The following is a 27199-nucleotide window of genomic DNA, read 5'->3' as shown; positions in this document are numbered from 1 at the left end:
AAAAGCATTTCGTCAACTTTCTTAACTTAGGAAATCACTACCGTCTTTGCTCATATTTAGGAGCGCTCCATAGGAGTCCTAACCAGTTGAGATGGCAATCAGCCAGAGAGGCAAACAGAGATGCGAATACATGCTGTCCCTGCAGAAGCCGATGTCCTCACAACTTTATACTTGATTGTAATAGGGGGGAAATGCAGCTGCGCAACAGTATTCTGTCAGAACAACTTTGGCAGACATGAATCGGACTTTGATTGTGGTTATGCACAACATAAAGACAGTGTGCATAACAAGGGCTGTCAGTGACTGCCAACTACAATTTGTTTGAATATGATCATGTCACCCTGGCTGGATATCAACTGCATTATCAAGAATATCTCAACTTAATTACAACAGGTAAAATATTTTAAAGGGTTTTGTATCTTCACACCTTATTTTTTATTTAGGCTATTTCAAATAATAGCAGGGCTTCAGTATTTTAGAGAAGCGGATTCACCATAATTTGACAATTTTTCTATTTATGTAGGGAGTGTTGGTTGGTGTGGTTTCATATCTGCTGTCGACTCTCTGGCACGAACCTTTTGTTCAACACCAACTTTCACACTTGAGACACTCTTAGGTATAACAGCCTTCAGTTGTTCCAGGTTTAGAAACAGCTGGTGCTGAAATGTGTGTAGGACAGAATCAGTAGGCAGCACAGGATAGCTGCAGCTAACTGGCTTTATAAAGAGCCTGCTGATTAGTGACTTGCACCATGCAGTGGGTATAAGGGTTCGGGAAGGCAGTTAGAACCAGAGGGGAGTTCCCTTATGAATTTTAAATTGAGGGAAGCGAGAAAATATGTGGATGGACAGAGGCCAAGAGGCAGAGCTGAGGTGGTATAATGAGTCTTCCTGATTTAACTTTCGCTAAGATCCATTTATCTGATTTATAAATTTCAAACTCTTGCCGGTGGACATAAAAATTTTGCAATCTGTCAGGAATAATAAATGAAATATGGAAATTTGTCCCCTCCAATATTTGCAATGACCAGTTATGAAATACCTCCAAAAGGTTAAAGAAGGCTGATTTCCTCCCCAACTCTGAGTACTTCTGGCACGAGGGTTATCATTCATTGTCCACTGTTGTCTCAACAAAAGGAGTTTCTCACTACTCACTACAGCATGCCAATTAACTTGTCTTGGTTTTTCTTTCCTTTTTTTCTCTTCACAACTGCCCCTGATATAGCTTGCCACTGCCAAACCAATTTGAATTAATTAAATGTGCATTTGCCTTGAACCTTCATTTCCGATTTCCGAGGGGAGTTTTCAGCAGGCACATACTAAAATGCCTCTGGATGCACTGCTATAGACCTACAACTGATCAGCGCAACAAAACACATGACGTAGCTCTGATCAATCCTGGGAGCCATTGGCCATCGCCTGACAACAATTTAGTAGTAAACTGAAATAAGCTCATAAAAAGCTAAATTGTTGTTAGACCATAGCCGATGGGTTTTGTGATTGCATTTCAGCTAATGTGTTCCACCTCTCTTGCTCTCCACATGGACTGTTCACCTGCATTCAACCAAAGTCTGCCCAAGTGACGCAACAGAAACGTAACCACTACCAAAGTCCTGCCACTTGCTTACAGATTATGCATTTATTTGCAGATACCTGTTTATATAGAGATAATAGAGATTAATGTGCCAGCAGAACATGCACATCTCAAAGCACATATGAAATGTAAGTTCAGTTCCAGTTTACTACTAAAGTTAATACAAAGAGCAGCATGAATCGCGGACAGCTTCTTTGTTTGTAACAGTGTTGTCATAATGTTGTTAGTTTAACATTACAATGAGCAAGCTAGCTCCTGACCAGATAGGACCATATAAAAAGTAACTAGTTAATAACATCACTTGTTAAACATAGGCTGTGCAGCAGCGCCTTTACAAAAGTTGGAAGATTTCAATCGGGCCTTGTAGATCTGATATAAGTGAAGGGGCAACAGAGTTGTCTAGTTCTCATCTCAAATTTGTTCAGAAACAGACTTTAGACCTTTTTGGTCAACATAACTTGTCCACTCATTCTCAAACCCCCACAGCCTATATATAAAGTCAGTGTACCACACATCCCATCCAATCCCAATATCAAATACAGCCTGGTCAGTGGCCTTATGCTTCTAAGTCTGACACAGCAAGTACCCCTCTAGCCTCACTGTACAGCAAGAAAAGCCTGAGTCAGGGGTTGGTTGGGGGAGTTACATAAGGGTTAAGAGACTTGACGTAGTTATTATAACTGAAAATGTGTGATCTTTTCCTAAACCTAACCAAGTAGTTTTGATGCCTAAACCTAACCAAACTGCAACCATTTGACAACGTTAGCAACAGTCAAAAAGTCATAATATGTAGTACTATGTGAACTCTTTGTCAGCAAGTTTTATTTTGAAAGTCTAAGCAGACGTTGCATATTACATATTATTACTTGACCGGGGAGCTCTTCATGTGCAAAACGGACAGTAGAGGGGTAGCTAAAGCGTCCTAGTTTGAAGCTTAAGGTCACTGATCAAGCTTTCATAATAGACCAGTAGGAAGTGAGAACATGTTGTACAACACCTGCCCCATATAAGATATACAGTCTGTCATACGGTCTGTCATAAATTAGGAAATCTGTCTGAACGAGAGGGTGTTTCGACGAATCTGTCAGAGCAAATGAAATTTGTCTTGGTCCCAGGCTTTTCTGACATGCTCATATCAGATATCACCTGCCTACATTACATTTAGCAATAAATAAATGACCAGTGACAACCACATGACCATGACACAGGAATAAATATTTAGACCTTTGTGTTTTTAATTCTCAAGTATGTCAAATGGTGCGTTGTACAAACTAAAAACCAAAAAGAGGGGATCTGAAATACTGACATTTTAAACACATTAAAGTGCTGAACAACTATAACTAGCTCCCCATTACTGCACTAAGAACCTATGTTAAGAAGTGTTTAGAGCTGTCCACTTGAGAAAGCCAATACTGATCTACTTCCAGGAACAGTCAGAACTGAGTGCTAAGGTGGAGGATCAGTACATGTCAAGTCTGTGCACGTCATTACCACTAAAGTTGTTTTTATTATGTATTTTTTTTTTCCCCCATGATCAGTTGTCAGTCTCAATTTGGCTGCCTCTCATCTATCTACATTTTTGTCACATATCCAGCAACATTTTTCTCACTCTTCTCGCTCACACACAGTTTGAAAACCCTGCAGTACTTTCCATGTAATTAGCCTGCCATGGCCTTTAATCGATACACTTCAAAATAAAAAAGTAAAATGTTATTTCACATTGCTGCCATGTTTGTTGGCATCTGATTTTTTATTTTATTTTATTTTTTAAGCAAGAGTTACACAAGCAGGTTGACAGCTTTTTGCTCCCTGCTGTTTCTGGAGGCAGGATGACTCATGATCTGCAAATGGCAAAATATTTCACTTGATTCCGTTGAAATCAGTTTTTACACCCCGTCTTAAACTGTGTTACAGTATGCCAAAAAAAACAACCAATTATGATCATTAATTCTATACAATCTGTCACGAATGCAACTCAACTTTGGGTCAGAAGCTTGTCTATAATCGTGCTTTTACTTAAACTATCCCAGAAACAACCATGCGTGCATGTGTATGCTTTAACGAACCAGACCTCAGTTTTCTGTCCATTTCCCTTCATGTATGGCCTTAACTTATTGCTGAAATCATGATTTTACTGCATTACGTTTGCTTTGTTCAGCCTTATCCCTCACTCCCATGATCCACTGATAAATCTCTGGGTGGAATAAACTCTCCAGCGGAGATAGCAGAAGCCAAACGGCTTACTTAGCAACTGATTGTGAATCAGCAGACAAAAGACTTTCCAAACAGCGAAACATAGAGGCTGAATGTGTGTCCAAATATTACCTGGGTAAGAGAGAAAGAGAGTGATGGGGAGCCAGGGAGAGAAGCACGGAAAAGAGAGACTGAAAAGACAGGGAGGAAGGGAATTATCATGAGAAAGAAAGACTAGTGAGAACAAGAGAAAAAAGAGGAGTGTTTCTGGAAAGGGGCAGAGAAAGAAAAAAGTGTGTGCATGTGTGTGTGTGCCTGTGTGTTTTCCCTTCTGTGTGAGAACGGAAGACAAATTGACCATATGGATAAGAGCAGACGGTGGCCAGGTTGTGCTAAGAACCAGTTAGTTCTACCACATTGTGTTGTTTGGCAGTAAGCCTAATGGTTAGCACACTGGGAACTGGCAAACTAATGGAAACAAGCAAACTGCCACAGCATAGACTTTTTAAGGCTTCTAGGACACTGCAAGGTGCATTGTCTGGCACAGTTTGGTCCACTAGAACTGCAGAGCGATGGCTGCATGCAAGTAGATTATGATAATGTAATTCAATAAAAATGCTATGTAGAGATGCCAAAACAAATACAGACACTTTGGACATGTGGTCAGTGCGGATTTAGGGCTCCATTTATGTTTCCATGCATTCAAAAATAGACAAAGAAATGTCATGGATGAGACGGTTTCAGACATCCTTTGGTCACAATGCATGGAATCCAAATATTAAACTAAACAATACACAAAATCAATAAAAAATGCAGTCTAAACATTACAAAGTCACCAATTTCCTTTATTATCCTAAAACTTTCAGTGACTTAACCCATACAATAGATTTTCTTTTGTCTGTGATGTCACACACTGGGTCAAACATTTGGGTAGGATGTAACAATGTCCCCACTCAACTGCAAATTACATCAGTTGGAAATTAAGCATTTTCTCTTTCCTGCAGACGAAAATAAAAAAAGTGTTTAACTGTATATAAAAACAAATGTACTGTAGGTAGTTTTTCCAGTGTTGCATATCGGCTCTACTGGAGAGAATTATAGGTTATTCTTCAGTGAAGGATCCGACCATACAAGGGTGTAGTAAGTGTGTGAAAAAATGAAATACAAATTAGATGTACTTGGTTCACAGGTTGTATAACAAGAATAAAACAAGCTGGTACAACATATAGCTGGTATTTAAAAATAGATAAAACAGAAATTATCATCTCATTCTCATTCTAAGACCTGCTGTACTGATGACACACTAAACCTAATTAAATAGTATAGTATATATTAAAAAGTAAATTGCTTTACTGCCTTATTCTTGACTGATTTAAGAGTCTTTCAGGAGAATATTAACTTGAACCACAAATACAGATTTTTTATAAACCCCAAAAACATGCAGAGTAGGTGGACATACTTTTCCAACCCTTAGTAGTGTTTGCGAGTATTCCTTTCAGGCTACATACAGCACCAACAACCTTCACCAACAAGGTAGGACAGCCTGTATGTAGCTTGAGAGGTGAAACCAAGGGCAAAAAAGTCCACAAAACACTCACTGCACCGCCCGCCGCTGCTCGTTAAGCTTATTGCTTTGAGCCCACAGTAATGACTGTAGTCGACTCAGATGGGCCTATAAATATTTTCATCAATTCAAATCTTCTCTCATTTGGACCAAGGATGGTTGGACCGAAAGAGGAACAATAAAAGTGCCGGGGGTTTTAAAAGTGAGTGGGGCATTCCCCCCAGTGGAAATGATGCCCTTGCTACCATGAACAAATTAGGTGTTGCTGCTTGTGTTAGGTTTAGGACAAACGTGGACCATCTTCTAAGCAAAATGATGATAAACTTATCGGCTACAAAATACCCATGCCAGGCTCTGTCTCACAAACTGTTCAGTTTAAATGAAATATGATTAGTCCTGCAAAAATCAATATTTTTTTTATATACGGTTAATTTAGTTGATTAAATAGATACAGATAATGGAGACTCACTCTGCCCAAGCTTGTTAGCTTGCTTGTTGTCGTCTATCAACTTTATATGATAAAAAGCTATATGACCATGTGGCCAAAAAACAACTATTGCTCCTTTTAAAAAACACCAGAGGTTTTTTTTGTTTTGTTTTTTTTACCTGTTTCCATGTAGCATGCTTTATGTTAATGCTATGTTTAAGTCCGAAATGTATTTTGAGAAACCAAAAAACAACTTTTGTCTTAAGGTGATGATTTTCATCTTCCTCACCAACTAGATGCTAACTTCATCTGCTGTTTGATTCTAGGGGGCAGGTTTTGTATATAACAGGTTTATTAGAGCTTTTTGCTGCTGGAGACAAGATTGAGGATAGAAGTGAAATTGGATCAACACAATAGTTTTGCTGTAAAACCATAAACTAAGAGAGGTTAACAAGTTCTTTACAGGTGCAGAGTTGGGTCTCCCTAGGCATGTCTTCACAAAACCCATGCCACCTCACACATTATCCTTTGATTCATTTAATTAAACTATTTTTTTGAGTATCAGAGTTTTAATTCACTAAGCCTAGACCATGCATTTATATACTGGTAATATGTTGTTTTTTCTTCATTAAAGTATAACCATAGATTGGCTGCTCTCACTCTAAACTTGGTAGATTGCTTTAAACAATGTAGTCAGTGACTTAATTTGGAAGTAATATGGGAGTGGTTGGCTCCTCTTAGAAGGCCAATGTATTCATCAATATCACCATCATTAGGTTCTAATAACTTTCATATACTGGAGACCTTGGTGGCTCGGGGGCAGCAGACAATCTTCAGCCCATACTAGTGCACCTGAATTGGATTGTAATTAGCCCTCATACCCACATGTGTGCACATCTCTGTCTGCGGTATGTGAATGTGCTGGCGAAACGGCACCACATCAACTCACTGCGATAATAAGAACCACCGGACCTTTGTTTTAACACGTACTTAATCAATTATTTCATCCCAGTTGGAAAAAAAACTCACAAACAAACTCATTCTCTTTGATTCGGCAGATTTTTTTGCGAGGACATGCCTCCAGGGCAATACAGTAGGAAATGAAATAACCTGCATTTGTATGCTTGCTACTCGTGGACTCTCTCTTTTCATTTAGCAAGTGTCAATTTGAATTATAATTCAGAGGTTCAGTCTCTATTCACTAAGTGGAGGGTGGGAATTGGTGGTGGTGGAGGTTGGAATGGGGGGCAGAACGTCCGTTGGTGTCTCTCTAATGCCTGGTCTCATTTGGTTGAAATTGTCTCTATTACAAAATAAGAGAAAGAGACATGTCTCTGTTTTGCTTTTGTCTGCAGTCTGAGTTATTTCATTTTCTGATAAAGCAAATTAGGTCTTCTGACAGGGTATGTTTAAGTGGCAAAGTGGCAGAAGAGAGAAAAGAAGAAATAGTGTTACATGAAGTGGACTATTGAGGATGGACCAGAGAAAAGAGAGGCACAAATGAAGAGAAAGTGCTAAATACTTTACGGAACATAATTCAGATATGTACGAATAATGCAATTTTTTTGCAGCAGTATTTTTATCTGCCCCTCCACCAACTGACCTGTTATCAAGTTGACACGACCATTTCTTAGATTAATAACTCGAATTAAAGCACAAATATCGTACACTCCTTGCAACACTCAGCAGAACTGACTCTTTACAGTGGCTAAAGTCAAGATCTCTGATATCCATTGAGGATAAACACCCATAAAAATTCTTGGAAACCATTGACAAAGAGCTTTCCTACTAACTGTAGATCCAAGCTACTCATCTCAAAATTCTGATTCTTCATGTGTCAAAGTAATGTAGGTGATGAGTCTCAGCAGTATGACTGTCAGTGATGCAGATTTTCCAAAATGTAAACAAACTTCCTGTGGGCTTAAAACACAGGAACCTAGATACATTCAACAAGATTTATCCTCCTGCCTCCTCACATTGAATATACTGCATGTATTTATGTACTGAATGTAACTTCCTCTTTAAAGTTATGAAATATGAGCAATGAGTTATTATGGTCAATTTTATCGATATTCTTTTCTAATTTTTTTAAATCAAAGACATTCATAGACGCAGGTGTTTCCTGCACCGTTAGCACTAGTCGGCCCTTGTTGGCAGCTTTTGGGCCAAATGAGCATGTTGACTTGGCAGCAGAGCCTATGGGTGAGAGAAATCACTTTGATTATCTCTTCAGCTAAGCGAATCAGTGCACAAGAGGAGAAATGCGAAAAGAAAGAGAAAGTTTTGAAAAGTAACACAAGTATAAAAGTGGCTATACTATCAAGAGTGAGGTCAAAAACACTGCTTTATCATAACAACGGTTTGTATATCCGCAGTCCTGTGTCTTCTGGTATACGTTTTTCAAATGCGAATACAGATTACCGCCACCTAGTGGTATGGAGAGTTAGTTCCTCTCACGCAGTTTGACATCAGCTGTAGTCTTTGCAATGTGTTCAAGTGCAGCTTTTTGGCGGAGACACAGGCACCATGACGCAGCAGTCAGCCTTTGTCACCACTTGTTCTTTGAAGTCTGTTTGTTGTGTCTGGGCCCTTACATTCATCTGGGCCTCTTCACACAGAGAGTCACTTCCTGTCTTGTTCCACTAGCTTCTGTAACTTGATGCAATCTCTCGTTCAGCATTTCTTTCATCCTTCTGAAAAGAAATTACTTGTCTTCCTGGAGCTTAATTTCCATATCCTGAGACAAATCGACCCCACTACAGCAGTTGCTAAACGAAATTAAACATGATTTAAACTGTGAAAGTTAAACAGTGATCACTTTGTGATAACAGAAAAATCTACATCTCCCATTAAAACTATCAAGCTCAGGTACTTATGAAGTTGGTCCATTAAATTCACCAAAGCGCTCTTCTGAAGTAATTCTCTAAGTTTTTAGCTGTCATCTCTGCTGTGTTGAAACTTTTACAGTGTTTACTGTCTTGGTGTTATCACAGACATGTATCACAAATGGACTCAGAGCTGTGGCGTTTGCTCCAGAATGGTCCAGCAGGGCGGCCCAAAGTGGGGCTGGTGGGCAAAAGTTTGCCTTAAGGTTCTTAAGGTCGAATTAAGGGGACTTGGGATCCTTGTACCATTTTGCATCTTAACAATACAATACAATAGATGGTTGCTTTTGGCCGGTGGTCCATTATTATTTCTTTTTTATTATTAATTTCAGTTTGGGCCGGCCATTGAAAAATGTTTGGGCCCCCGAGTCTAGATCTTAATGGGAAAAAGGCTGCTTAACAGATAATCAAGCAGTATAGATTGCAACTTCTGACAGAAGCCCTGTCCTAGATATAAGCCTGAATAACTATATTTTTGTGAAATAAACAGATACAGATATAGATAGTAGCTTTGTGTTACACCCTAGTGTAGACATTCACACAAATAAAGCAACAAGAGGCACAGACAGTCATGAAGAGACAGACAAAGGAGCCGAGAGCTGTTTGAAAAGCTGCTCTTCAAATACATCCTCTAGTTAACCAGTTATTGTTCCTTACTACTGCTTCACAACAGACCCAAAAAGAAACTGGTGCTGATTATCAGTGACTTCTCTCTTATTTCTTATTCATTATAAATGTTTATCTGCATGTGTCTGCAATGTATATAACCCCACACTGCTGTACATTCAGCTATGATAACTTTTAAAACTTTCTCACTGTGTGATTTGGGGATACCTATGCACATCAATAAGTAATCTCCCCCTTGCAGTAGGAGATATGAATAATGCAGCTGCCCATATAGCTGTGCCTTTTCAGAAATGTATTACTGGAAAGTCGCAGAAGTACCGCACAGAGACACACAGAGCATATCCCAACAAATTAACACTGGCAGGACCCTTTTTCCATCAAACACACCCAAGATATTAAATCTCGATTTCTTTCAGAACAATTATTCAGCCTGAGAAACAATCAAATTGAAGCCTTCTCATTTGAAATGAATTCATTTTAATGCAGAAAGGGATATCGCATGCTGAAGTGATAGACCTCGTCTCTCTTTTGGGGAATAGAGGAGTGGATACAAATATTAATAAACCCAAAACCTAGTTTTTTAGTTTCGAAGGGAAATAGGACACATCAGCCTCCTGTCACACACACGCACACACACACACACACACACACACACACACACACACATTCAAATGGGGAGATTGGCTACAGCACAGCTCTCAAAATAGCTAAGAGAAATTTAACAGTGAAAGTGAGGCGTTCGGCTCCTTGATTTCTCCTATATGATTCTAATACAGGAAGGCAGGCAGGTTGGCGAGCAGATTCAGAGCATATCACGCATCCTCAGGGTTAACTTCTTTTTTTTTTTGTCCTCCTCTGCAAAATGTGTTCACAAAGCCTCTCAGTAATACTGAAATAAGCTCAATGCCGTTGAGTCAACACCATGACAAAGCCTGATTGTTTCTGTATGAATCTACAAATGAAGCCAGTGAGACAGGAATGTTACCAGCCTATCACACTCCTGTACTCTTTCTATTAAATTCTTTAGAGAAAAAAAAATCACCTATTCAGCCAATATGAAAAGCACTTATATGATTGTGTGAGCTGAAACTCAAAATGAAGCTTTGTAAAGCTGAGGGGAGCGACACATACAGCTGAAAACTCTCCGTAGGTTCATTACTACAAACAACTCCATTAACAGTCACTTCACTTCACACACTTCACATTGTCATTTCATACATCGTTATCATAAAAATATCTGTTAGCCGCTTTAAGTGCAGGAATTTCCTTTAAAAACCTCATCAGTATGAATCCAAATTATTAATTATAATGAGTCAAAAATAATTGAAAGTATTATTTATACAGTGTGTGATGAGCTGTACTCTTGCCTGTAGACACATTTGAAATGTTTTGCATGTTGACTATGCATTGACAAGTCTCTTTGTTCTTCTTTCTAAGTTAAGCAATTCATTGGAATTAGTTATTAAAAGTGAACCAATTTAACACTGCTTGCTGTCGCTTGTGGTAAGTGATGTGCATACAAAATCCAAGTCCTGTAAATAGTAAATTTATCACAAAAAAATTCTGTGTTCATAAAGCTTTCCTAGCATAGTCAGTCAAATTTGATTCGTACTTTGGCGCCACCTAGAGGTGAATGATATCACATTTCACAGCAATGTTAGTGACTTATGTCTGATGATGACTAAAACTTGGTGCTAATTGAATCATTAAAAAATGTCACTCGAATACATTAAAGAGATATGGAGACATTTTTATTTTTGCCCGAAAGGTGGTGCCAAAGTACCGTGTCATGCACATGCTCATGGAGAATTCATGTACCAGGTTTCCTTTTCCTAAGATGACATAATCGCAGAAATATCATGTTATGTTGGCACTGTTGCGCCCTGTGGGGGTAGAATTGTACGAAATCTTACACACTTGTGCAATGTGGCCATACATACTACAATCCCAAATTTGGTTTCAATCAGATTTAGCACTGAAAGAGTTATGGCTTGTCCAGAGCATCAGGCCATGCCCAACATAATTACATCAGTGCCTACAGACAAATGGTTAGTGATATAAAAAAACTAACACATAAGATGTGTTTAGTATCATCTAAGCATGTCATGTTCTGAATCTGGTGAAGATCAGGTAAACATAGTGTTTGCCTGGCAAACCAAAAAATCCCAAATGGCGGAAAATATTTTCCCACTGACTCTTCATCCAAAGGAACCCACTGTACAAAAATCTTTCTTTTACTCCAAATGGTTGATTAGTTACTAGCGAAAATGTAAAATGCTTAATAACTGATGGCACTATTATGTACATATATAATACATTTTAATATTGTGAACATATCTACATGGGGCACCTGTGTGCATGGTATGTTGTTTATGAGATATTTATAAAGATATGCACAATCCCATAGACGGCCATTCAAAAAATATTACGGTAAAAAAAGAATATCACCATTACTGTAACAGATATTAACCAGAAAGGTAATTGCCACCATGAGACAAATATGCTGCACATGAAATTTGGAACAATGTGTCTATCTAAAAGAATTAGGAGAACGAGGAGAACAATTATGGGAGACAAATGAGGGAGTCAATTGTACCTTGACAGAAGTATCAAAAGTAAGAGCACTCATTAGGTAGGCATATGGTATTATTATTACTGATTGGTTTATTTTACTGTGAAACATTACATCATGCTTTAGGTTAGATTAGATTAGTTTAGGTTAGATTAGAATAGATTAGATTAACTTTATTGTCTACCTCAGTTGAAATTTTCCTTTGGTTTCTCCCAAAGTACAGCAAAAGTACATAAAGGTACATAAACTACACATAGCACAACATATCATGAAGAACATACAAATACACAACATACAAACAATGGTACATGTTCAGTGCCTGTATGGCATGGGGAACGAAGGACTTCTTATATATGTCCCGACTGGCCCCGGGGTACCTGAATCAATGGCCAGATGGGAGCAGCTCAAACTCTGACTGCAGTGGGTATGAGATATCTACAGGTATCTGTTTTCCCTTAAAGTACTGTCAAATATAAACCAAAGTTATTTTTCACCTTCCCTGCAATGTTAACAATATTGGAGAGCTTGTTTTATATATGAATTCAACATTTCATGAGAATACGTTGATATACCTTCCTTATAAAGACACTAGTAACTGTAGCTGTCAGATAATTATAGTGGAATTTCCCTTTTAAAAACTGGATATGAGTGAGCATATAATATATTTTTCTATGTTGAATAGAATTTTGCTCTGTGTTATTTTCAGTATATTTGATCAATGGTATTACTTAATTCTTAATGTAATCATTAAAGTTTCAAACGAACAAGCCTCATTTTTGCATCACTATTTTCATTTTCACTGAAAAGACTTTGAAAATCAATCTGACATTGTGGGTCTCTATACCAAAAAAAACATGCTTTCTTACATCTAGAGAAAAACATTGTAGACCAGGATATCTGCAGCACTACAGCACTTCATAATGAACTGTCTGCTCACACATGTTTACCTTTACGAACAAACTGCAGCCTCTCTGATTTCAATATTGCACTAGGCCATACTGGGATTTTGACAGTATTTAAATTCATTGTGGAGCCCTGTGAGACATTGCACTAAGTGAAGCCCAAAACTAAAAATGTTTTTTCCAATTTGCTGCAATCATGTCAAATCTCAGCAGTGTCATTGACATATATTGTATAGAGTGTGGTGTCCTAAGCCAACAATTTTCAGCTGAAGCATGACAAATTTTAAAAATAGCTGACAGAGACACTCAACCTAGATACGCCAGCCTCGTAAGTAGGCAGGTGATGTCTCATACAGATTTAGGACACACTGTGCAAATTTAACATTACCAGACATTAAATTGGTTTGACTTCCACTCCAAAATAAAAACCAGACATAGACAGCTGTATACTTGAAACTTCCTCACCAAACTTCACTGTGCTTACCTTTAAATACTATTCAATTAGTCATGTGTCTGTCGGTGTGATATGTAATTTTGTCTACAAATAATCTTCAGCTTTCCCTTCATGTCACAGCTCCCATTAGCTGACACAATGTGGCCACCGTTTGGAGGGCCCGTGCAGACAGCTTCCAGTTTAATTCCTTTCACAAGATGTATAATGACTCTGGTGGGAGCAACTCAGACATCATTAAAAAATCATGCACCGGCTTCCACTCTTCAGGCTGGGTGGAGGGTCTATTTCGAGTGGACTCCCAACAGAGAGAGTTTTAATGAACTCAGATCCCAGGACAAGAGAATGGACTTTTTTGATTCAACTCTCGGCTGAAAGAGTAAAACAGTGCTTGATCCAGCAAAACTTCATTTATTTAAACCATCTGGGAGTAATAACCTTATGTTGAGTGTTTGACAAGACAGTCTGACAAATGTTATGTGGCAACTTAGAGGTGCAGGGGCCATATTCATGAACATGTTAGCTCTGATGTCTGAGTAACGTCTAAATGTCAATCCTAATGTTTGGATTCTGCATCATTTCATCTTAAGAGTATTACACAAGTAATTGTAGCACTAAAACCTGCTCTTACATTTGTGAAAACCTGTGATTCAGAGGTTACCAAATCACAGATCTAACAGTGGTGACTGATCTGCTTTGTAATCAGGTAAACTTTCATTGACATGAAGCCAAGAAATCAACCTGAAGGCTTCTTCAAGATTTTTTAGAGTTGATGTGACAGATGTAAAGTATTCTCATGTCATGTACCGTGCCACGAAAGTGGTCATCTACACACTAAGTTTCCTGATGACCTCCAAGTGTCCAGGTTGACCATTTTCATGTAGGTTCCCAAAATGAAGTTTGTCTGGCTGATTGTTGATTAATTTACTTCCTTTGAAACATTATATTCACAGCAATTTACAGCAGGAGCTGGTAACATTTTTTATACTGAGAAAATGGTTGATTTTATTGACTGTATAAATATTTCAAACCAACGTCGAAGTGCCTTAAACCTTAATTATTTTTAATGGCCACAGGGGCAACTTAAAAAACAGGTCTGCTTGTATGTATATCACTTGATTTATGACCTCAGTAAACTGCTAGCTAGTGATTTTATGGTCTCAATCACTAACTTTGCCAGGTCATCTGCAATACAACATAATGTTCATTTTGCAAAACAGACATTAAAGCAGGGTACGTTTTAGGGCATGGCTACCTTGTGATTGACTAGTCACGGCGTGTCTTTCGGGTTCTCAGTCAGATCCAATCAGGATGTCAGGATATAAGGTTTTATTGACTGTTTATAAACTAAAAAAGTACCCTTTTTTACCCTCAGTAATAAAGTCAGCCGCACTCTTTCTCTTGCCATAAATCACTGCCGAGTGTTAGCAACTTTTATCTCCCTAACGGCAACTGTGTTAATTATATTTTTTGCTGAACAGTTTCGAATACGCTTCACAGTTGAGTGTTTTCTATGTATTTCCAAGGCAGCATTGGTTTCCATTCGCTTTTCACAGAGTGCTAAATTTAAGTAGCAGACTTTGGAAACTTGCTCAAGTTCCGTAATCCATCAAAGTCAACATTCACTCTGCACTGATTTTTCTTTTGAGTACAGTTTTTTAAAGACCCTGTTCAGACCAGTAAGTAGCACAGTCTAATTAACATCTTCACAAAACAATAGATGCTAAACAATTGCTGTTGTAGTGACTAGTTTGAGCCCCTACTTCAACTTTAACTTTATTATGGTCCCAGAGGGCAACTGATTCACACCTCAGGAACAGAACACATCAGTCAGATGCAACCAAATTACAAAAACAAAAATGACATGACTTATTGGCACATACAAAAACAAAACAAAATAAAAAAAACACAGTAAAATGTAATGCTATCTGGCTCTAAGTCAACAGTACACCAGAGCAGATCTTTTTGGCACGTGACTGATCAACAACTAAAGAAAACCCTGACAGAGTACAGACTGAGCAAGCATAACCTTGCTATTGAAAAAGGGAAGACACAGGAAATCCTGGCTGACTGTACTATCACTGCACCCTCAGTAAACCTGAAACAGAGCTCCACATCCTCACCAAATATGAATAATATAAATATCATAGAGAAGCACATTTTGAAAAGTAAGAGCAAATAACAAAAGGTTTTCTTAACCTCAGATGAAGAAAAACTACCAATCCTACCAGTGGAGGACTCAAAGAGCTGTTAGTTAGCAGCAGGCTGTGTCGCTTCATGACAGATTATTTGTTTTTCTCTTGTAATATGTTCTGTCTCTGTGTTATGTTCATTTGCTGTATTTATGTTTATTTGCTATGGTATCTTTTCTAAATGGTATTAACCTTTACATATTAATGTTTACTCTGGCAATATGTAGTGTTACGTCACAGTAAGTTGTAGTCTAGGGTAAGGTAAGGTGCACGCCAGTCAAGCAATGAAAGAATGATTGCTTGTATCTATTTTTTCATATTATTTCAGGTATGGTGTGTGTGTAGGAATCTGACAGTCTGTCACTGTAGGCTCTTGACAAAATGTCATGTAGCTGTCCCCTAAAAGCTAGTTATGTTTGCCCCTGCATGGTCAATGACTAAAATGTTCTCTATTTTGGAACCATTTACACTGAGGCAGAGTAGGGCCGTATGATGGATGGCCCAGGTCTCCACTCCTTCAAAGGTCAGCATTGTGAATACCATTTGTCAACAGAGACATCTTGCCCGTCAAAGTTGGTTTGAACTCTGCAACACTCGACAATTTTCTTTGCCCCTGCAAATTCTGTGAATTACTATTTTATATTTGGCATTAATAGACAACAGCAGCAATGTATTCAATGTGCTTAAACACATGCAGTAGCGTGGTTTGCAAACTGTCATGTAAAGTATGTGTGATTTTTAGTAAATGAGCAAAATCATGCAAAACTAAAGTCCTATGTATGCTCGTAGCTACATTATCCCATTTTAATAGCAAAATTATATTATATGCAATTTTTCAAACATTTAAAAAAAAGTCTTATTCAATAACAATTGGAATTAGACATGTTATTTCTGAAGTGAGACATGTTGCCTCTTTCCTATCTCTGTTAATAGTTGCACATGCGTAGTACTGATCAGGCAGATGGCAAGAATCAGACACTGACATGGAGGCCACTGACAGTGTAATGGTGGTTATTTTTTAAATGCCTTTTACTTTGGTCTTTCTTTCAAACTCAGCACTGACTAAAGGGGCAAAAATAAGTGTGTCCACCTGGGTGTTGTGTTTTCATCACAGCTGATCAGAGCTAGATCTTATAATCACCTGTGACTACTGCAGTGGAGTGAATGCCGATTGTATACATTCAAATTAAAGACAAAGACCAGATGTTAGTGTCAGTGGGTGTTAGTGGGGTCTATTCCCAGTGTGAAAGTGGCATTAGAATTAAGTGTTAAGTGTGGGGTTTACATTTTTAAAACTGAGAAAAATAAAACCTACTCCAATTTCTGTATCAGTGTGTTCAGTGCTTGTAATGACTTGCTCTTTTCTTCCTACTCATTGCGTTTTTATCCTCTCTGCTGCAGTAGCCAGGCTCCCCTGAGCATAATGAAAACACTTTGAATGAATTGGTTAGAACACATCACCCCTCCTTCTCATGGATCAAGGCTCATTTCCATGGAGGATTGGTTGTGAGCAGTGAAGCGCAATTTTCATGGAGAAACTTGAAGGTTGTGTACTCCACCAACCACTGACTCCAGGAATAGTCCAAAAGAGTATGTGGGTCACTTCTTATTAATAGGTGAGACTGTACCTGATTCAGGTGAAACTACTCATTATAAAGTTTCAGCTCTGTTCACTTTCAAGACCACAAACCTGTCATCATGACTCAGAGCTCGGAACAAATAGGCTTGTGATGTACTGTGGGGTGAAGTGCAGAAGTGCATACAGTGAACTGAACTTGCAGTTCTCTCTTTTTGGTCTTTCTCTCACCTTCTCTCTCTCTCTCTCTCTCTCTCTCTCTGCCTTTCTCTCCTATGTTTTTTATGGAACTCTCAAAATCATTTGCTGGTCTACCTACCTGAGAACACAAAGACACCACAGGTGAACAGGGTCAAATTTTTAATTGATAGATATTACCATGGAACTTCCTCAGTTGATTACTTACATTAAAACAGTTACTTTTTTAATACAAGTTTCCTGAAAAGTAAAAATGCACTACTTTGCCTACATTTACTGAACAGACATCTGAACATTGGATAAAGCCAGGTTCAAAGTTCTTATTTCATTCTGTAAAAATATTAGCATCAACGAAATGATTTTTATAGAGGGAATGTTGAATGTCTCTTTTTATTAGTCCATAAAAAAGAAAATACTGTCAACAATCATAAAAAAGATACATTTATGCGATGTGTTTAGGACTAAAAGGTTATATAAATCAGGCCATGAATGATATGTAAACAAACCCCTCTGTGAAAACCTTTAGAGTATAATAAAACTGGAAAATGTGGTGTATGTATGTGCTACTTTCTTTCTTAGCCTTTAGTGTGTTCTAGCCTAGAGTATGAGAAAAAAAATCCCATTTTGAGAAAAGATATGAATTGTAACTTTCCATACATTTTTAGATGATGAATGATGAATGGGGCAACATTTCTAACCAAGAGATGTCATCATGAAACCTTCCCCACTGATTACTTGCATTTGGACGATTACTTTTGTTTTAAAGTTTTCAGATTTTTTCTATCTTAAGATAAGCAAATGAGGCAATTTAATTAAATATGCGCTGATTTGCATACATGCCTAGAACAGAAATTTGAACTAAAAAAAGCCTCAATTTCGTCTTTTGGACGTTTTCTTTCCAGTATTCTGAAAGAAGACATGCTGTAGAAGCAATTAGCCGAAAATCTTCAACTTGACCAGTGCATGAAAAAATTGTGTTTTCACCTGTTGTGTCTCCCCTGAATAATAACGATGATTATAAAGAAAACCCTCACTTATAACATTGGAGGGATTACAGCAACCATACAGCTTGCGAGAAAAGGGTTGTATTGGCTGCTATGTTGATCCTGACTTGATGTTTAGATGGTTAGGTTGACAGCCAACAGCAGGTCGTGTTGTTGCAGCGCAGCTATTATTACTGCTGAATGCTCACCGGCATTACATGTGTGGAAGTGAAAGTAGAGGCAACGTCATTTAAAAACCTGTAAGCTGTCAGGTGTAGTAGTGAAATCACAGTGTTAGAGCAGTTAAAGCATTCTTATCCTCCATAATGTATCAGTCAACCATTAACTTTATTTGTTCCAAGTATGGCAATTAGTTATGCAGCAGTGGGATGCATACAGTGAGCACACATATAATACAGGGCACCTAATCACAATACTAAGACCAAAACACATAAATACACAGAAAAAATACTCAGTCAATAAAAAGATAAACAAACAATAACTTAAAATGTAGTGCAAATAACTACCATTTCTTTTAGAGTATAGGAGAGAGATGGCAAAGGGTATAAAGGAGTGTTTGAATCTGTTGGTTTTATCTAGTGTAAGTCTGAAGAGCGTACCAGATGGCAGAAAGTGAAATTGTTGATGTAAAGGATGAGAGCAATCAGAAAGGATGGATTCTGTTTTCTTATATAACTGTTTGCTGCCGAGATCCCGCAGAGCTTCCAGTGCAGTGTCTGTTATTTTTCTGCAGACATTTATCACCTTTCGTTTCTGTTTTTGACCTTGAGAGATTGATACCAGCAGATAAAAGATAAAGTGTGCACAGACTCAATGAGGGATCGATAAACATTGTCATCAGGGTCCTGTCAACCTGGAACTTGGAGAGTTTCCTGAGACAAAAGAGACACTGTTGTGCACAGTGTCAGTATTACTCTCAAATGTCATGTCCAGTATAGGTTCCAAATACTTGTAGGACTCCATTATTTCTGTATTCTCGCAATCAATCATTGAGCTGTCAGGAGAGGAGTGAGAACATCTAAAATCAATACACATGTCCTTAGTCTTTGAGACATTCAGTGCTAAAAACGATTCACGGCACCGCTTATGTGATGGTTTTCATACACCCTGTGGGTACAATATGAGTAAAGGAGAGAAGACACATCCCTGGATTGGATGGCACAGATGGCACAGAAAATTTACTGTTGACGCTCACACTTTGCGCACTACATGTGAGGAGGTGTAAAATTCAGCCAACAGAGCCTCAGTCCAAGCCAAACTTGTCTGGGAGCTTCTGAACTAGTGGTTGTGGCTATATGGTGTTGAGGGCTGATGAAAAGGGCACAAACAATGACCTTGCATGAGCTCTCCAGTTGCTTGTAAATATAGCAGAGTGTGTGGCATCCTGAACCTCTCTCTTGGTTCTATATGCAAATATCAGTGGATCAGGATGCCTTTTAAATTGACAAACATCATATGTGTAATTCATGGCACAGTCTCTATTCTCATATTCTCTATCATGCATGACTGGAGTCTTTCACAAAGCAAGGCTGATACATTGCTAAAGCTAATAGCCAACATTTCAAAATACTAACATATTAGCTTGATAGCAATAAGTTCTTCAGATAGCCATGTTCATTGTTGACACTGATTATGATAATGTTTGATTTGTTTTTTTCACATTTTAATGAGATTTCATTAGTGATGACAACGATGCACTGCGCTCACAGCATCTGAACCCGGAAAACTACCTGCTGCACCTGTTACAGAATGTCACTCTGTAGCTGTGTCCAAATTCAGGGTCTGCATCCTTTGAAGGGCGCATTTGAAGGCCAATTACGTGACAACGCTGTGCAAAGGCTGTCCAAATTCGAAGGCTCCTTCAAATGCAGCCCACAAATTCAGCCTTCTTTTCCCTCTTTTCGGAGGACGCACCGCTACTATCCTTCGCGGCCTCCCATATCCCAAGATCCTTTGCGCGCCGCTCCTCAGTCCCGAAAAAGAACAGGGAAAGCAAGAAAAATGGCGACATCAAGTGGCGCAGACTTGACATTTAAATGTAAGTATTGGGTTTATACTCGTCTTTTACTCATTTGAACATCCAACGCCAGATATGTTAAACTTCAGCGGACTTTCTGTTAAAATACGTGACACTGGTAATGCATTAGCATACAGCATAAATTAGCATTATGCCGTTGGAAGTAAAGCCTTAAAAGCCTTCACTTTCAAAATGTCAGACGTTCAGAAAACCATAAAATCCATTCAGTCAACTCTCTTTCGCGGGCCCGGGCAGCAGCAATCGTGACGTAAGGGTAAGGTTGGGAACATCTGGGGACGCAACCAGGAAATACTCCGAAGGCTAGACCGTCCAATTTAACAACGGTTGACGCGGCCGTCGAAGGACTCTCCGAAGGACCCGGCCTTCGTGGGATGCAGCCCCTGACTTTGGACACAGCTTGTGTTCAAAATAGGTCATTTTAAAATATTTGAATGTTCAAGGAGAGAAAATATTGGACTTATATTCATCAGGTGGACACAAACATGAATGCTAATGTTGCACTGTGTCAGATGAATGTGTATGACAACTGCAAGTTTGCTATACCAAAAAGTGGATTATACTGTATGTTACTGTTGTGCCAAGGATCTGTTATTACAGGTTAAAGTTAACTTTACCAGGACTTAATCACAGTATTTGCTGCACAAGTGTGACTGATCAGATGCCCACAGCACTAAGAACATTCCTGCAGATATCAGACATCAAGGTCAGGAGCTTAAATAATTTCTGTGCTTGTAAGCATCTGATTCAAGTGTGCCAAAAAAAGAGACTCGGTTTGCAGCAGACACGGATAAATCATGAGGAAGCATGAACAAAGCCTTTTTAAAAATGAGAAAAAATGTTTCAGACTGAATCGATTGAAATATTTCATGTCTAGAACTTTCCCGACTTCACTTGTGTTTTATTTGCTATTTCAATGCTTAGGACACAAGCCACAATAAGGCTGTGTACATATTATTTTATCAGTATTTTATGAGTACGACCCGCCGTCAGCTGAGAACACACCAGGGAAGGTCCATGCAAAGCTCTAATATTAACCCTTACATGGGGTCAAGTACAACAACCTATTTACTGGCCTAAATTACTGATAGTACAATATAAATATATGTATTCACATGATAAATAAATGTGTTGTCATCATTAAAACACATTTCAGCTTGTCATCAGCCAGCTGGTATTACAAATGCTTGCACCTAACTAATTGTTCCGAATAATCATACTGTTCCTGTGATATCACCTCTATGAGGTACTAATGAGAGCTGAGAATCCCCACGCAGAACAGGTCCACTGAGGGAGAGACCAATAAGCCTGTTTGCATTATCATTTCAGCTGACAACTGCATGGTATTTTTATTTCTACATACAATTTGAACAATACTTTAATTAATCTAGCCTGCAAGAATGAATTTGATGGATGAGGAGTCAACTTATTTGCTAGATCATTATTTTATCTTATGATTTATTGCTTTGCTGTAATTTCTTCATTGTTTTTTCAGATTTTCTCCACTCACTCATTCAGTGGAGAACATTGTTTTCCCCTTCTTGTTTTGTTTTAAGTAAAAATGAGGGATATACCTGTAACTGTCACAGTCTAACCCAGGAATTCCACTGGTTGCATGTACGTACATGGACTGGATGGATCTGTTCAATGAATTTGAAAATGGTTTATAGTGGCTCCATCTGTGTCACTGCTAAGGCTAATGGACGAGAGCTTATTTTAAATTGCTGTCCCTGTCCATAATTCCTTTGCTAACCTGCAAAAATTGATAGGTTGGTACGTACAAACAATCAGCTCATTATTACTTCAAAAATGAAGTCCGATGTTACATAGATTAAGTAACATTGTATACTGTAAGAGTACATGTGAGGTAATATACCAATGCATCAGTGTTCGCACACATACAGTAAAACATTTTCACCCACTATTCCATGGGCAGAGAAGAAGAATCCCTCTACCCACAGATGCACAGGTGTGAAGTGTTTGGCACATTCACCCCGAGGCCCATCCATTTCTCTCTGTCTATCTGACAGCTAATAACATCCAGGTGTTATTTCCCAACATGCAGCCACCGGGAACATCCAAGGCAAATTTCTGCATAGGCAGAATTTTTCTTTTGTTTTTTTTAATTCCTATTAAAGAAAGAAAAAAAAAAATTCGCTCTGCTTCAGCGAAACTAAGTGCCAACCAAGCTGCAGGTGCAATCAGTGCTGTGCTAAAACCTTTTAATTAACACCATCTATCATCATTAGCCAAATAGTCAGCCAACAGTCTCACCGTTAACTCTTAGAGAGCGAAGCGAGGAGAAAAGTAAATGATGCACTGCTCTTCTGTGCTTTTCGGCCCATGGCCTACAGCTCTCCTTCCCCGTGCTCAGTCACTGTAGAGCGGCTCAGAAAACACATCAGTCTAAATCAGCTCCAGTTAATCAGCTTGCAACTACTGGCTGCCATCCGGTGACTTGCTGGACTAAAAACTAAGCTAAAACTAATGCCTGCTGATGCATGTGATAGCTGCAGACTAATTGTTATAGTTTGCAGCATTCAAATGAGGTTGACCTTTGCTTTGGGATATTTGTCATGTAACCGTTACTTGAATTAGAATAGCTATATTTGTTCTAAGCATTGTAATTGAAATGACTTTGGCCATTTTGTTTGACTAAAAGTTGTAAAACCCTCTATATGTCACAATATATTTGACTATTAAGGCAGTGTTACAAACCTGCCATCAGGTGACCACTTGGCCACTGATTTTTGGAATTTTTCTAGAAGACAAGTCAGACAGTAAGTGTAGGATGAGATGTTGAGTCAGTAAAATAAATGTTTGTGCCTTTATAGACGCTTCAGTCTCTAAACAATAGATGGGGTAGGAGGTGAACATGATGGTTTGGTGTTGTGCTTCACTCTTGTCTCTAAACGACAACAATCACTGTTTTTTTTGGTGGTGCAGTCCAATTTCATAACTGGTTAGAGCAGATTAAGACTTTCATACACTTATACCATGGTCGAGTATCTGAATTAAATTTATCAAAATTAAAGATTCTTAAAAAAATAAGAGTAATTCATGATCATATATGAGACAAAAGCTGTGTCCCAATTCAGGGGCTCCATCCTTCGAAGGACGCAGCCTTTCCGGCCTCCAAAGGCGAGTCCTTCGGAAGTACCTTTGAAAGCCGCGTCAACTGTTGTTAAATGGGACGGTCTAGCCTTCACAGTATTTCCTGGTTGCGTCACCAGATGTTCCCGCCCTTACCCTTACATCACGATTTCTGCCACCCAGGACCGCGAAAGTGAAAATACGAGTATAGAGTTTGACTGAAAAAAGTTGGAGGTTTTAAGGTCCCTTGAAGTTTAACATATCTGGCGTTGGATGTTCAAATGAGTAAAAACCGAGTATAAACCCAATTCCTACATTTAAATGTCAGATCTGCGCCACTTGATGTCGCCATTTTCTTTCTTTCTTTCTTTGTTTTTGGGACTGACCAGCGACGCGCAAAGGATCTTGGGATATGGGAGGTCACAAAGGATAGTAGCGGTGCATCCTCCAAAAAGAGGGAAAAGAAGGCCGCATTTGTGGGGTGCATTTGAAGGAGCCTTCGAATTGGGACAGCCTTCGCGTGGCGTTGTGATGTAATTGGCCTTCAAATGCTTCCTTCGAAGGATGCAGTCCCTGAATTTGGACACAGCTACAGAGAATGTCTCATGTTCGTTTATTATTTGATGCAACTATAACTCTGGACTACTATGTCTCTTTTATTTATGAATATATTTACACATTTTTTCATTCTATTTTAACGTATTTCCAATCAGTTGCTCTTTCTTGAACATTCTTTTAATAATACATTTTGTACAGAAATGGTAATTGCAAAATCATGGCTCATGGAAAAGTAATATTTGACTCAAGTACATGTACATACAGTTCAAGTATATGACAAATGAAGATCGACTGATTGAATTAATTAAATTGTATTTTGGGGCAACAAAATGTTCAATTAGCATCTTTTATCATTAACTTACTGCACCTGCAATTAGAAGGAGTGCTCTAATAACAGCCACAGCCTGTAGTTTTCCAGCTATGAGTGTTAAAGGGGCATTGCTTTGGTTTTACATACAAAAACCTGATTAACATATGACAATAACAGTAACTTATTTCAATGAATGGAACTTTTGTGAGTAACATTTCAGCTTCACCTTTGTTTTATTTGCTCTTATAACATCTAAGATTCACCGCAAGCAACAATAACGATGCGTGCATTTCATTTTACCGGTACTGTAAGTAAATTTAGTACTCAGCACTGACATCTTTTAAAATAAAACATTGATGAATAATTAGAAAGTTCATCTGTTGAACAACTTTAAATCCAATCTGTCCACTTGAATGTTGAAAATAGGCCCAATTTAGTTTTACATATTAAGATTATTATTATTAGTCTTACTGGTTTTACTGTGTCTGCAGGAGCTTTGTTTTTCAATTTTATTTGGCGACACCATTAACAGCAACAAGAGTCAAGGGTATGTCTATAAAAACACGAGTCAGAGCATATCAGTATGTTTATTCAGGAGACTGTGTCAATGCACTATACTAACTCACTAAACCGTAATAGAAACAAAGGACATGAATTATCATTTCATCTCTGGATCAGCTGGCTTTGACCATTCTTTTTTAAAAATCTGTCTCACTATATTATTAAGGGTGCAATATGTTGGATGTACCCTTTGGATGTAAATTTCATTTTCCTGTCATTATAGAAATGCTTGCTGTCATTAGGAGCAGGACAGTGCAAGTTTCACATAGTGACGCGAGTTTTAATAATGATGCTTTGTTTAACCACAGTGGGAGATACTCTCTTTGTCTTAAAAATCCCTCAATTAAAAAGAAGCTGGCTGTGCAGGTGTGGGCAGCATTATCCACCATTATTTACACCACAGTACTTTAGGTTTTTATTAAAACGTGGCCAGAAGACAAAGATGGAAAGCCATCAGACTCTGGCCTCTACAATGAGATGGATTACTGTATCACTGTTTTTGATAATAAAATACAACTAAATAAGACCTTTCATGAATTATTTGCAGAATAAGGAATAGTTGACTGGTGAGCATAATAATTTAAATTATGGCTCAAACAAACTTTTAATTACTTGCTTATTAAGTGCCCTTCTCATGTTGTGGCCATGGGCACTTAGTTTCAATGTATCCCTCACAAGTCCCTGTGTCATAACACAATACTGTTCATGTACTATTGATACTATACTAGTATACTTTGCTATTAATATTTCTGTACTTTTATTTTGAGATTTCAAGTACAGAACTTGTACTTGAATCAGAATAACTTTACATTTGGTATTACTACTCATACCTGAATAATGAATCTGAGTACTCTACTGCCCATGGTCACCACTCTTTCTTTTCCTTATTAATAATGAATTACATAGATGTTTCTATTATGCCAGATGATATGAATGCACACTGCGGAGCAGCACACAGACAGGCGCAAGTTCCTCTGGCTCCTCTTGTGTTTTCAGTCTATTTATCTTTCTTTTTTTTCTCTTTTTTTTTTTTTTTACCCATTTTGCTTGCAGCTCCACACTGTGCCCTCACACTCTGAGTTGCCCTGCTTTCATAAAAGAACAATGTAGCCACAGTTAATGATAGCTTGTACAAATTACACTGTGACTGTGGCCAGACTATAGACATTAATTGGTGCATTATGTGAGAATGAACCTCCTAATGAAGCACAAGTTTGACCGTATGCTCCTGGGGCCATTCCTTCAGAGGAAAGCTTTGTCATGGTTTGTGCTAAATGGTTACAAATCTGAGCTTCCCTTTGAAGACTAATATGCAATGCAGCAACTACAAACTAATTACAGCCCATTGCTGTCTCTTCCATGGTACCATCTGAATGACCTCATACATATTTATCATGTATTATTAAGGGAATTGGCCTATTGTATTTATCCTAGTGTAGTCACAATGCTGTCAACAGCATAATTACAGTATCATGTTGTCTGTAATAGTAAACTATTGACCGCAAAAAGGCAGTGTAAGAGCAGCCAGTGGGAAACTGAGACAGTGATACAGTATATGTACCTCCCTCTGTGAATGTTACTCTGTGTGTGTGCATGTGTGTGTGTGTAAGAGAGAGTACTCATGGGAAAACAGTGTGTCACTGCTGGTATTTTGTTCAGAGAGAATGCATACATAATGTGCTAATATTCAACGACTCTTGTTTTGCCAGCAAATCTATGCAGATGTGAGAATCTGTACTTTTCTGTTTGCATTTGCATAATCTTCACATACCTCAGGGTTCCGCTGTGGCAGGACTGACGTGATGAAATGATTATCAGCTACTTGAAATGGATGAATTTTCCAGACTCATCTCTCTCTCCCTCTGTCACTGTGTTCCGTCGACCAGTTCAATTGAGCTAAGGTCTTTGCTACTGCCTGACATTTGTCTGGACAGTTAAGGCAGTGGGTGCACTGGAAATATTGTGATTTAATGTCGCAGGCAGAGTGGGTGGGTAAAAGTAGTGGAAATCTATACTCAAGTAAAAGAGCAACATTACTCCCGTAAAAGTGAACTCAAGTAAAGTAAAATAAGTACCATGTTAATGAATTACTAATTACTATAGAAGTTATTTGCCATTTAAATTTTTTAAATGTTTGATCAAATGCAGTTATGAATGTTAACATTGAAGATTGCATTACGCTAACTGCTTTTGAAACCATACCAATTTAAAAGCCAAAATAAGTTCATGTCATTATCATAGCATCAAAGATTAACATTTTCACCAACAGTAGGCTGTGAGGTTTACTGCATGTGCTTGCAGAAGGTCAAAGGGTTTTTGCAAAGCAGAGATCTCAGTTTGGCAGGCACAGCTAGCACTTCATCATGTAACTGTTGTCTTTTTTATAGTTTGATAAAAAAGTGTTGACAAAGTTTGTTGCTGGTAGCTGCCTCTGGGTTTTGCTCAGTCATTATCTCAT

General features: G+C 38.3%; 1 protein-coding gene across 1 annotated transcript in view; it reads left to right on the top strand.

Moving 5' to 3' along the window:
* Positions 1 to 27199, top strand: part of brinp2 (bone morphogenetic protein/retinoic acid inducible neural-specific 2) — a 257324-nt gene that overhangs the window by 124616 nt on the left and 105509 nt on the right. The gene's annotated exons all lie outside the window — the stretch shown is intronic.

The sequence above is a fragment of the Pagrus major genome, chromosome 21 (genome assembly GCF_040436345.1).
Source record: "Pagrus major chromosome 21, Pma_NU_1.0".
Lineage (NCBI taxonomy): Eukaryota > Metazoa > Chordata > Actinopteri > Spariformes > Sparidae > Pagrus > Pagrus major.
This window is presented reverse-complemented; position numbering and strand designations above follow the sequence as displayed.